This window comes from Aegilops tauschii, chromosome 2, assembly GCF_002575655.3.
Source record: "Aegilops tauschii subsp. strangulata cultivar AL8/78 chromosome 2, Aet v6.0, whole genome shotgun sequence".
In the NCBI taxonomy this organism is placed as follows: Eukaryota; Viridiplantae; Streptophyta; class Magnoliopsida; order Poales; family Poaceae; genus Aegilops; species Aegilops tauschii.
The window spans coordinates 484,569,133-484,580,460 of NC_053036.3; the positions used below are offsets into that span (position 1 = coordinate 484,569,133).

The following is an 11,328-nucleotide window of genomic DNA, read 5'->3' on the forward strand; positions in this document are numbered from 1 at the left end:
GTACCAGTTGACCATGATTGCACAAATCTACATTTTTTTTCAAAAAGGAGACTCCCCGGCCTCTGCATCAGAATAATGCATACGTTCGAACAAGGTCTTGAAGTCTCCAAATAAAAAAAGAGCTCACACAGAGCCAAAAAGGCTAGAAGACAGACTAGCCAAATAAAGGACGCCACAACCGGCTGGCAAAAAGAGAGATAGGTAAACTAATTGCCTATCCTATTACATGACCGCCATCCAAACCGGTTGAATATATCCCGAGCTACCGTCTCCCAGCGGATAGATCCAGTAACCAAATGCTCACTGGTCTCCGTTGGAGTGAGTAACGACCACGAACGGATCAACGCCGTGGCTCGAAAAATAACCTGCAAAAAATGAATGCGTGTTGTCCTGTTATAAGTCAAATCATTTCTGCAATTCCAGAGAGCCCACAACAAAGCGCAGACTCCTACGCGAATATGTCTCGCTAATTCGGGCTCTATCCCGTTAAGCCACGTTCCAAATAACGTGTTGACAGAATTCGGTGGAGTAATATTAAAAGCAATATGGACCGTCCGCCTAAAACTTTGGCTAGCGGGCAATCAAGAAAAAGGTGTTTGATCGTCTCATCCCGATCACAGAAATCTACATGACAACATGTTTTCAAAACATATCCTGAAGGGAAAATGGACTGCATGAAAGAAACAAGCCCAATCATCCATGGATAGCAGGATTGTACAACATGCTAAACTACAGTAAAATGGAATATATAAGTTATATCGCAATCCGGCTAAATGTGCAAGAAACAGTTTTCCTACATAGTTTTATATGTACTATGCATCTCCCTGCAATATTCAGTACCAAGCAGGCTGTAAATGTCATGGGTACGATACAGTCTATTACTCTGATTTTGATAAGCTCTTTACACATATTAATATGTTAGAATAATGTAATAAGATAAAAATATTCTTAAAACGACATGGAAGTTTTTAAACAAATCGTCATCAATGGAAATTATTTGCATACTGAAAGATATATTGAGCCTTACCTGCAATATAAAGAAAAATAGCGAATAAACTTCGGACACTTTATTATGCTGCTGACAACCCTATACAGCAAGTGATCTGAAGTTTAAGCTGTTACCAAGCTACTCCCGACTAAGAATGCCGTGAAGTCTGTGAAGAAGTGATGAAACTTGTTCCCACAAAAATATATGTACATTTGAAATATATTAAATTGGTGGCAGCAGAGTCGATTACAATTTTCTGGTTCAAAATAATAGTATAATCAGAATGCCCTATAAGCTACCAATTCAGCAGCCTGAGCCCTGACAGTTGCTTCTCTTCGCTCGATCTTCTGAGTAGGTTAAAAACCTCTCACAGCCACCATGGCTCAGATATAAAGATGACCCATATAAACTATGAACACAGAGTCTCCAATCATCCCCAAAGTTGAATATGTACACATAGAACTGACTTGTTCTTGTTCTGGTCGCTGACAAGCAAAAGCAGTCCACTGGCTGTATTCCCATTGGTGGCAACCTGAAGAAAATATAAGATTAGCTCCAAAAAAGATACTCAACAGATAGTCCATTATTAGTAAAATAGGTGAATGACTTTTTTTTCGAAAAGGGGATCTCCCCGGCCTCTGCATCAGAGTGATGCATACGGCCATCTTATTAACGAAATAAAAGGTTCCAACAAGGTTCCAAAGTCTCCGACTGAAAAGTAATAAAAAGACAGGTCACACAGAGCTAAAGAGGCTGGAAACACAGACTAGCCAAGATAAGACGCCACAACCGGCTGGCTAAAGATAGATAGGTAAACTAATTGCCTATCCTATTACATGACCGACATCCAAACCGGTTGAAGATATCCCGAGCTACCATCTCCCAGCGGATAGATCCAGTAACCAAATGCTCCCTCGCCTCCATCGGAGTGAGTAGCGACCATGAACGGATCACGGCCGTGGCTCGGAAAATAACCTGCAAAAAGTGAATACGTGATGTTCTGTTAAAAACCAAATCATTTCTGCAAGTCCAGATAGTCCACAACAAAGCGCAAACTCCAACACGAATATGTCTCGCTAATTCAGGCTCAATCCCAGTGAGCCATGTCCCAAATAACGTAGTGACAAAATTCGGTGGAGTAATATTAAAAGCAATGTGAACCGTCCGCCAAAGGACTCTGGCAAACGGGCAATCAAGAAAGAGATGTTTGATCGTCTCGTCCCGATCACAGAAGCTACACCTCGTAGGTCTTGTCCAATTACGCTTAATCAAGTTATCCTTGGTTAAAATAACCTGTTTATGGACAAACCACATAAACACTTTTATTTTCAAAGGAACTTTGACAGCCCAAACATGCTTGGAGGTAGGAATGAAGCTCGAATTAATTACATCAATATACATTGATTTAACCGTGAATACTCCAGACCTAGTCAGTTTCCAGCGTAATTCATCGGGTTGTTGAGAAAGATGGACATCCATTAGTCTCCGAACTAGATGGAGCCAATCTTCCCAACGATTGCCCACTAACGACCGTCTAAACTGAATATTAAGGGGGGTGGATTGAAACACCGTAGCAACGAACACCTCACGTCGTTGAACAATGCGATATAAAGACGGATATTGAATGGCCAAGGGTGTCTCGCCGAGCCAAGTATCCTCCCAGAAGCGTGTACTAGCGCTGTTGCCAATAACAACCTTTGTCCTATTAAACAGAGATTGTTTGACTTTCATCAGTCCTTTCCAGAAAGGCGATTCAGTTGGCCTGACTGTGACCTGGGACAAGGATTTTGTCTGTAGGTACTTGCTGTGAAGGATTTGGGCCCACATGGCATCAGTCTCAAAAGAAAGCTTCCACAGCCACTTGCTAAGAAGGCATCTGTTCTTAACTTCAAGATTCTCAATACCAAGACCCCCTTGGTCTTTTGGTCTACAGATGATATCCCATTTTGCAAGTCTGTATTTTCTTTTTAGATCATCACCCTGCCAAAAGAAACGTGATCGATAAAAGTCCAGTCTTTTCCTAACACCAACTGGGACTTGAAAGAACGATAAGAGAAACATAGGCATACTCGTGAGCACCGAATTAATCGGCCTCCGTATGACATGAGCTTGCCCTTCCAGCAACTCAGTTTCTTCTCAAACCGGTCTTCGATGCACTTCCATTCTCTATTAGTCGGCTTTCGATGGTGGATTGGAATACCTAGGTAAGAGAAAGGTAAATCCCCCAAGTCGCACCCAAACAATTGCCTATAAGCCTCCTGTTCGTCTTTGGCTCTACCAAAGCAGAACAACTCGCTCTTATGAAAGTTAATCTTTAACCCGGTCAATTGTTCAAAAAGGCATAACACCAGCTTCATATTTCTCGCCTTAGCCAGGTCATGCTCCATAAAGATGATTGTATCATCAGCGTACTGAAGGATGGATACACCTCCATCAACCAGATGAGGTACCAAGCCACCCACTTGACCATTCTCCTTAGCCCGTCCTATCAAGATGGCTAACATATCAACCACAATGTTAAACAGGATAGGGGACATCGGATCTCCTTGTCTTAGGCCTTTATGTGTCTGGAAGTAATGACCAATATCATCATTCACTTTAATTCCCACACTCCCTTTTTGCATAAATGATTCAACCTGGCGGCGCCAGGCTTCATCAAAACCTTTCATACGCAATGCCTGTTGGAGAAATGGCCATTTGACCTTATCGTACGCTTTCTCGAAATCCACCTTAAAAATTACACCATCTAATTTCTTGGAATGGATTTCATGGAGCGTTTCATGAAGGACGACCACCCCTTCAAGGATGTTTCTGTCCGGCATGAAAGCAGTTTGGGAGTGCTGCACCACAGAATGCGCAATCTGTGTGAGCCTATTAGTCCCGACCTTGGTGAAGATTTTAAAACTAACATTGAGAAGGCAGATCGGCCTGAACTGCTCAATTCTCACAGCATCCGTCTTCTTAGGAAGCAGTGTGATAGTTCCAAAATTCAAGTGAAATAATTGAAGTTGTCCAGAGAACAGATCATGAAACATAGGTAGCAAATCCCCCTTAATAATATGCCAGCACTTCTTGTAGAACTCCACCGGAAATCCATCCGGTCCGGGAGCCTTATTATTTTTCAACTGTGTTATAGCATTAAACACCTCCTTCTCCGAGAACGGGGCAACCAGAATATCATTTTCAGCAGCCGAAAGTTGAGGCACATCCTCAGTTCTGGACTCATCGAGGGATACACAATTATCCTCCGGAGGTCCAAATAACTGCCTATAATACTCGGTTATATATGTTTTTAGGTTATCCTGTCCTAAAATAGTGCCCTCATCTTGTTCAAGTTGGAATATTCTCTTCTTTCTGTGCTTACCATTAGCAATCAGATGAAAGAATTGAGTATTCGCGTCCCCTTGGACCACTTTGCGAACCTTAGCCCGCAAAGCCCACTTCAATTCTTCTTCGCGGAGAAGTTCTTTCAACCTCTTCTCTGCCTCAGTTTTAACCTGGAGCTCAGCAGGCATCAAAACCGTGGATTCGGCCTTAACGTCCAGATTCTGTATAAGAGAGAGGAGCCTGTCCTTCTCAATCTTATACACCCCACTAAGGTGCTTAGCCCAACCCCGTAAGAAGCTTCTCAAACTCCTAATCTTATTTTGCCAACGCTCAACCGCGGTCCTACTTCCTACACCCTTCGCCCATTCCCTAGCGATCAGGTCTAAGAACCCTTCGCGTTCGAACCAGGCCATCTCAAAAGAAAAGGTGTTTTTGTTTCCCACGTGGTTCGGCTCCCCAGAGTCAACGAACAAGGGTGTGTGATCGGAAAAACCCCGTGAAAGAGCTTGAACCGTCACAAGAGGGAACTTCTGTTCCCACTCCACACTCGCAAGAACTCGATCAAGCTTTTCGTAAGTCGGGTTGGGCAAAGAGTTAGCCCAGGTAAACTTTCTACCAGAAAGCTCTATCTCCCTCAGATCCAAGCTTTCAATAATAGTATTGAACATGAACGACCACCTGCCGTCAAAGTTTTCATTATTCTTCTCCTCTCTCCTCCTAATGATGTTGAAATCACCCCCAACTAAGATTGGAAGCTGTTCGGACCCACAAATCCGAACAAGATCCGCCAAAAATTCCGGTTTAAGCTCGGGCCGTGCGGCACCATAAACCGCCACCAACGCCCAGTTGAAACCATGAAAACCAAAAATAAGCAAACCCCCTCCCCCTCCCCACCCCAAAAAAAAGCCTAACAATAACAGTAGATTTATTAAGGCACAATCCATGCTCAAAATACAGGAGCTAAAATAAAATACGGACAGAGAAAGGCGGGGATAAGATGAGCACCTACAACGAGATGGCCGAGCAAAGTCAAAACCAGCAAAGCAACCTCGATCAACAGGGACGGGAGATCATAGTAACCTGACAGGTTATCAGCTCACGGCAGTCACCAATCCAATAGCAAATCCTAACCCTAGAACAGCAACAAATCGAACGGCAACAGAAGACCTAGATGAGCACTGGGAGATAACAAAACGAACGAAAAATATTATACAAGAGTAGCGGTTCCTAGATGATGGATGCAGTGGCAGTCAGAGAGAGAGAGAGAGAGGGCCTGGAGTAGAACTGCAGCCGACCCCTGCATAGCAATGATGGAGAAGGAGGAGCCACGGGGGAGCACCTGCAGTCAGCGTAGAAGGAGGAGTGACGGGGGAGCCACATCGAGCGCCTCCGGCGGGTGCTCCTCGCCCTGCGCCTCTACCCCCGCCGCTTCGGGCCGCCGCCGTGCTCAACAACGCGCCGCCGCGCCCGGGCTCGAGTGTTAGGAGGGAAGAGAAGAATGAGATTCAACACACTTTGATTAAGCTCAAGGCTGCGGTATATATACAGTTTACTGCTGCTGCCGAGCGAGATCATGCGTGTGCCACTACCACACATCGTGCGCCACTCCGCTATCAACTGCTGCACGACCTGGCTATACCGTATGGCGACTATACATGGGCACATACGGTATAGAACTACCTACCCTAATACCCCCCCTTCCCCCCGCAGTCGTGACGTCGGCTGAAGCGACGCAAAGACTGGACCGGAATTCGGAGAAAACTTCCGATGGCAGCCCTTTCGTCATGATGTCGGCGAGCTGCTGTCGAGTGGGGATGTGAAGAACACGGAACTCGCCGAGCGCCACCCGCTCGCGAACGAAGAGGATATCCAGCTCGACGTGCTTTGTCCGGCGATGGTGAACAGGGTTGGCGGACAGGTAGACAGCGGAGACGTTGTCACAGTAAACCAGCGTGGCCTTGTCGACGGGGAAAGCAGCTCGCCGAGTAGTTGTCGGAGCCAGACGCACTCAGCAACGGCGTTCGCAACGCCGCGGTATTCTGCTTCGGCGCTGGAACGCGAGACGATGGCCTAGCGCTTCGACGACCAAGACACGAGCGCGTCGCCGAGGTAGACGCAGAAGCCAGAGGTGGAGCGGCGTGTGTCAGGGTAGCCAGCCCAGTCGGCGTCCGTGAATGCTCGCAGGTCCAGGACGCGCGAGGCACGGAGGTGAAGACCGAGGGCGGGCGTGCCGCACACGTATCGAAGGACACGCTTGATCAACCCGAGATGACACTCGCGGGGATCATGCATGTGGAGGCAGATCTGCTGGACGGCGTAGGCGATCTCTGGGCGCGTGATCGTCAGATACTGTAGAGCGCCGGTGATGCTACGATAGGCGGAGGGGTCAGCAACGCGGGGCCCATCGGCCGTTGGCAGCTTGCCCTTGGTGTCGATCGGTGTGGGAGAAGGGCGGTAGGTGTCCATGCCGACGCGATCCAGAATGTCCACGGCATACTGCTCCTGGCAGAGGAAGAAGCCCGCCGCCGTGCGCGTGACGCGGATGCCGAGGAAGAAGTGCAGAGGGCCGAGGTCCTTCATGGCAAACTCCCCAGTGAGCTGAGTGACGACGCGGTGGAGCGCTGCGGGCGAGGACGCGGTGAGCACGATGTCGTCGACGTAGAGGAGCAGGAACGCGATGTCGGGGCCGTGGCGACGAGTGAACAACGACGAGTCCGAGCGTGTCGCAGAGAAGCCGATGGACTGAAGAAAACCGGCGAAACGGAGGAACCACGCGCGCGGCGCCTGCTTCAAGCCGTAAAGAGACTTGGAGAGGCGACAGACGTGGTGAGGCCTGTCGGCATCAACGAAGCCAGCCGGCTGAAGACAGTAGACCTCCTCGTCCAGCGTACCGTGCAGGAAGGCGTTGGATACATCAAGCTGATGAACCGGCCAGTCGCGTGATGCAGCGAGGGTCAACACAGTGCGAACGGTGGCGGGCTTGACGACCGGCGAGAAGGTCTCGCCGTAATCCACGCCGGCACGTTGTCAGAACCCGCGCACGACCCAGCGGGCTTTGTAGCGCTCGAGGGACCCGTCGGCCTTGTACTTGTGTTTGAACACCCATTTGCCGGTGATGAGGTTGGCGCCGGGCGGGCGAGGCACCAGCTCCCAGGTGTGGTTGCGCACAAGAGCGTCGAACTCGGCGCGCATGGCGGCGAACCAGTGCGGGTCGCGGACGGCGACGCGCACCGACGAGGGAACCGGCGAGACCTCTCCAGAGATCGTGGTGGCGACGAGGCTGTCGTGGTAGCGCGGGTTGGGGCGGAAGACGCCGGTCTGGGCGCGTGTCACCATACGCCGCGGTGCGGCAGGCGAAGCAGTCAGAGGCGGCGTCGCAGAAGAGCTGCTCGACGCAGCACTCTCGTCAGGGGAAGACGAGGAGCCCGCGACGGAGAGGCGTGTACCCGAGCCGTCGATCAGCGGAGCAGCGGCCCGATATCTCTGCATGGGGGCGCGCTGGGTGAAGAGGGCGCCGAGCCGCTGGATGACGATCGGCCGGTAGAGCTCGAACGCGTTGAGGGCGCGCGCTGCATAGAGACGGCCGAGCCAGCCGACGACGATGCAGATGCCGCACGTGAACGCGGACCGCGCTCGCTGGGGCGCGGCTCAAGCATGGGTACCTGCAAAACGGGCGGTGCAAAAGCAGGCGGCGGTGGAGCGGCGGTGTTAGAAGGTGGGTGAGTAGCGAAGGGAAAAACTGTCTCGTGAAAGTGGACGTGGCGAGAGGTAATGACGCGACGAGATGTGGGATCGAAGCAGCGGTACCCGCGGTGGTCGGAAGGATAGCCGAGAAAGACACACGCAAGGGACCGGTGATCGAGTTTGTGCTTGGCAGTGGAGGCGAGATTTGGGTAGCACAAACACCCAAAGACCCGAAGAAGGGAGTAGTCTGGAGCAACGCCTAAGAGGAGTTCATGTGGAGTGTGCGGGGTGGTAGCATGGCATGGCCGCCGGTTGATTAGATAAGTCGCCGTGTTAAGGGCTTCTGCCCAGAACCTGGCGGGCATGGATGCGTGGAAAAGAAGGGCGCGCACACTGTCATTAAGCGTACGTAGAATACGCTCCGCCTTGCCGTTTTGCTGACTTGTGTAGGGGCAGGAAAGACGTAAATGCGTGCCGTGGCGAGCGAGGAGAGATCGGACAGCGGCACTGTCGAACTCACACCCATTGTCGGTCTGAAGTGAGAAGACAGGGAGTTGAAACTGTGTCTTGACATACGCATAGAAATCTAGCAAAACCGGAAGCACATCAGATTTGCGTTTGAGTGGGAAAGTCCAGACATAGTGGGTGTAATCATCAAGCACAACTAAGTAGAATTCATAACCAGATATGCTTACAACCGGAGACGTCCATACATCAAGATGCAAAACATGGAAGGGAAACATGCTAATGCTGGAAGAACTACTAAAAGGCAAATGGGCGTGCTTGCCTAAGCGACAGGCGTGGCAAGAGTGGGGTGCAGACTTGCTGAACCCAACAGAGAGGTGATCGGCGACCAGACGGAGCGAGGCGTGACCAAGGCGTTGGTGCCACAAGGTGGTGTCGGCGAGACCGGCGAAGGCATGGCGAGGAGGAAGCGTGGGGCGCCGAACGGGGTAGAGATCACCATCAGAATCACAGCGGAGGATCACCACCTTGGTTCGAAGATCCTTGACAGAGAAACCAAACTTGTCAAACTCGACGGAAACAGGGTTATCACGGCAAATTTGACGAACTGAAAGTAAGTTTGTAATGAGAGAGGGTGAGACAAGAACGTTTCGTAGTTGAACAGGGGAGGTGCCCTGGATGAGAGCCCCGTCCCCAACATGGGTGATGGGAAGATGGGCACCGCTGCCCACGATGATCTTGGAGGAGGAATGGAAAGGGCGGAGGGAATGAAGGTTACCAGGGTTCGAAGACATGTGAGCGGAAGCACCAGAATCAAGGTACCACTCGGGAGAGGTGCCTGACGAAGAGGGGCCAGCCGTGGTGCTGTGGAGGGCCGCCTGGAGGGACTGCATGTCCCACGGCTACGGCGGTGCAGTAGACGAACTAACGCCCGGAGAACCGTAGGCAGGAGGAGGCCCGCCGGGAGCACCGTAGCCTGGAGGAGCGCCGCCAGGAGCACCGTAGCCGTAGGGGGTAGGCGCCGCGAACATGGCCTGCTGGTGCGGCGTGCCCGGTCGCGGCCCAAGCACACCAGAGCCGGGGGCACGCCATTGCATGGGCCAGGCCTGAACCAACCCCGTCCATGAGTTGGCGCCGGGCGCCGGTGCAGGGCAGATGGGCGCGCGCGGTGCCGGTTGGGCGAGCGAAGCAGGAGGGCCGCCGTTGCCGCGACCACGGCGGCGCTGGCGCCCGCGCCCACGCGAGGTGTTGTCGTTGCCGGGAGGGGGTGCTGGTGGAGCCGGAGCCGGCGGTGTAGAGGAGCCGCGGCCAGCCCAGAGAGCATGGGCGGACTGTAGACGAGCAGTCTGTTCGGCGCGGTGTTCCTCCAAGAGGAGAAACGAGCGCACCTGGAGGAGCGACGGCAGCGGGTTCTGGGAGGTGATGTGAGGGATGACAGAGTGGTATTGGCGGTTCAGGCCGCGAAGGAGATGAAAAACCTGACGCGTGTCCGTCACCGGCTGCCCCAGGTCGCGGAGCTGGTCGGCAAAGCTCTTGAGCCGGGTGCAGTACTGCATCACGGTCATGTCCCCCTGGACGACGGCGTGGTACTCGGCGTCGATGTAGACGGCGCGCGCTAACTGGTTGTTGCGGAAGATGTCGTCGACGGCGCGCCACACGGTCAGGGCCGTGTCCTCCGACTGCATCACCGCCTCGAGAAGCTCCGGCGAGATGGTGGTGTACAACCAGTGTACGACGGTGTGGCCGGCCATCTGCCACTCCGGATCACGAGGGCGAGGGACCGCGGCGGCATCGACGTGCGTGCGAAGGCCAAACATGCCGAGCACCGTGTCGAAGTGGCGCCTCCACTGTGAGTAGTTGCCGGCGAGAAGGTCCAGAACGACGGGAACATGACGACGAATGTCGACAGTTTGGAGAATGGCGGAGGGAAAAGGAGAGGGAGGAGGGACGGTTGGGGCGACTGGCGCGGCCTGCTGAAGAGGTTCGGCGTCAAGAGCGCCGGCGGCAGCGGCGAGTACGCCAGCAGCGCCGTCGACAGAGGAGCGGGGAGAGAGGACGGGATTCTCGTCCATGGCGGAAGCGGAAGTAGGATCAGGAGCCTGCGCGAAGGGATTGTGCAGGTCCGGGGCATCTGATGCCATGTTAGGAGGGAAGAGAAGAATGAGATTCAACACACTTTGATTAAGCTCAAGGCTGCGGTATATATACATTTTACTGCTGCTGCCGAGCGAGATCATGCGTGTGCCACTACCACACATCGTGTGCCACTCCGCTATCAACTGCTGCACGACCTGGCTATACCGTATGGCGACTATACATGGGCACATACGGTATAGAACTACCTACCCTAACATCGAGCTCCACCACGACCGCCGCCGAACAAGAGCAAACAAGGCGGTGCTTTCCGGAGGCGAAGGAGTCGGCGGGCCGGCGGCCGGCGGCGCTAGGGGGGCGGGGAAGAGAGGAAGAGCGCGAGCTTTGGAAGGGGAAGGGGCGGCGGCGGCTCCCCCTCCGGGAACACGAAGAGGAAGGAAGACGACTTGGGAGAAACCCTATGGGCATTGGGCTTTTATACCCCATAGCGAAATTGCAAAAATGCCCTCGGCGGGGGACAGGAATTACGTGCGGTGGCACGAGATTTTTACAGCGAGACGGTAACTATTCATTCCTACAGTGCCTCGGCTTCGATCCGGCGGCCCAGATCGCTCGGGTGCTCGATCCGATGGCCAAAAACGCATCAAGAGATTCGATCCGACGACCGAGAGTCCCTAATCGCTGAGGAGGCCGGGGGGCTCCTGTCTTCCTTATTTCTTGATTGGAATTTCTAGACCTGTTATAGGATAACTAATTCAGAAGTCTCAACA

The 11,328-nt window shown here is 52.5% G+C and overlaps 1 long non-coding RNA gene across 1 annotated transcript; it reads right to left on the reverse strand.

Annotated features, from left to right (window-relative positions):
- Positions 1–418: 418 nt before the first annotated feature.
- On the reverse strand, positions 419–5,831 carry LOC120973616 (uncharacterized). Its single transcript, XR_005768821.3, has 3 exons — positions 5,655–5,831; positions 5,321–5,447; positions 419–1,520 (listed from the first exon to the last, which is right to left on the reverse strand). It is a non-coding gene; the product is annotated as an uncharacterized lncRNA (long non-coding RNA).
- Positions 5,832–11,328: the final 5,497 nt, after the last annotated feature.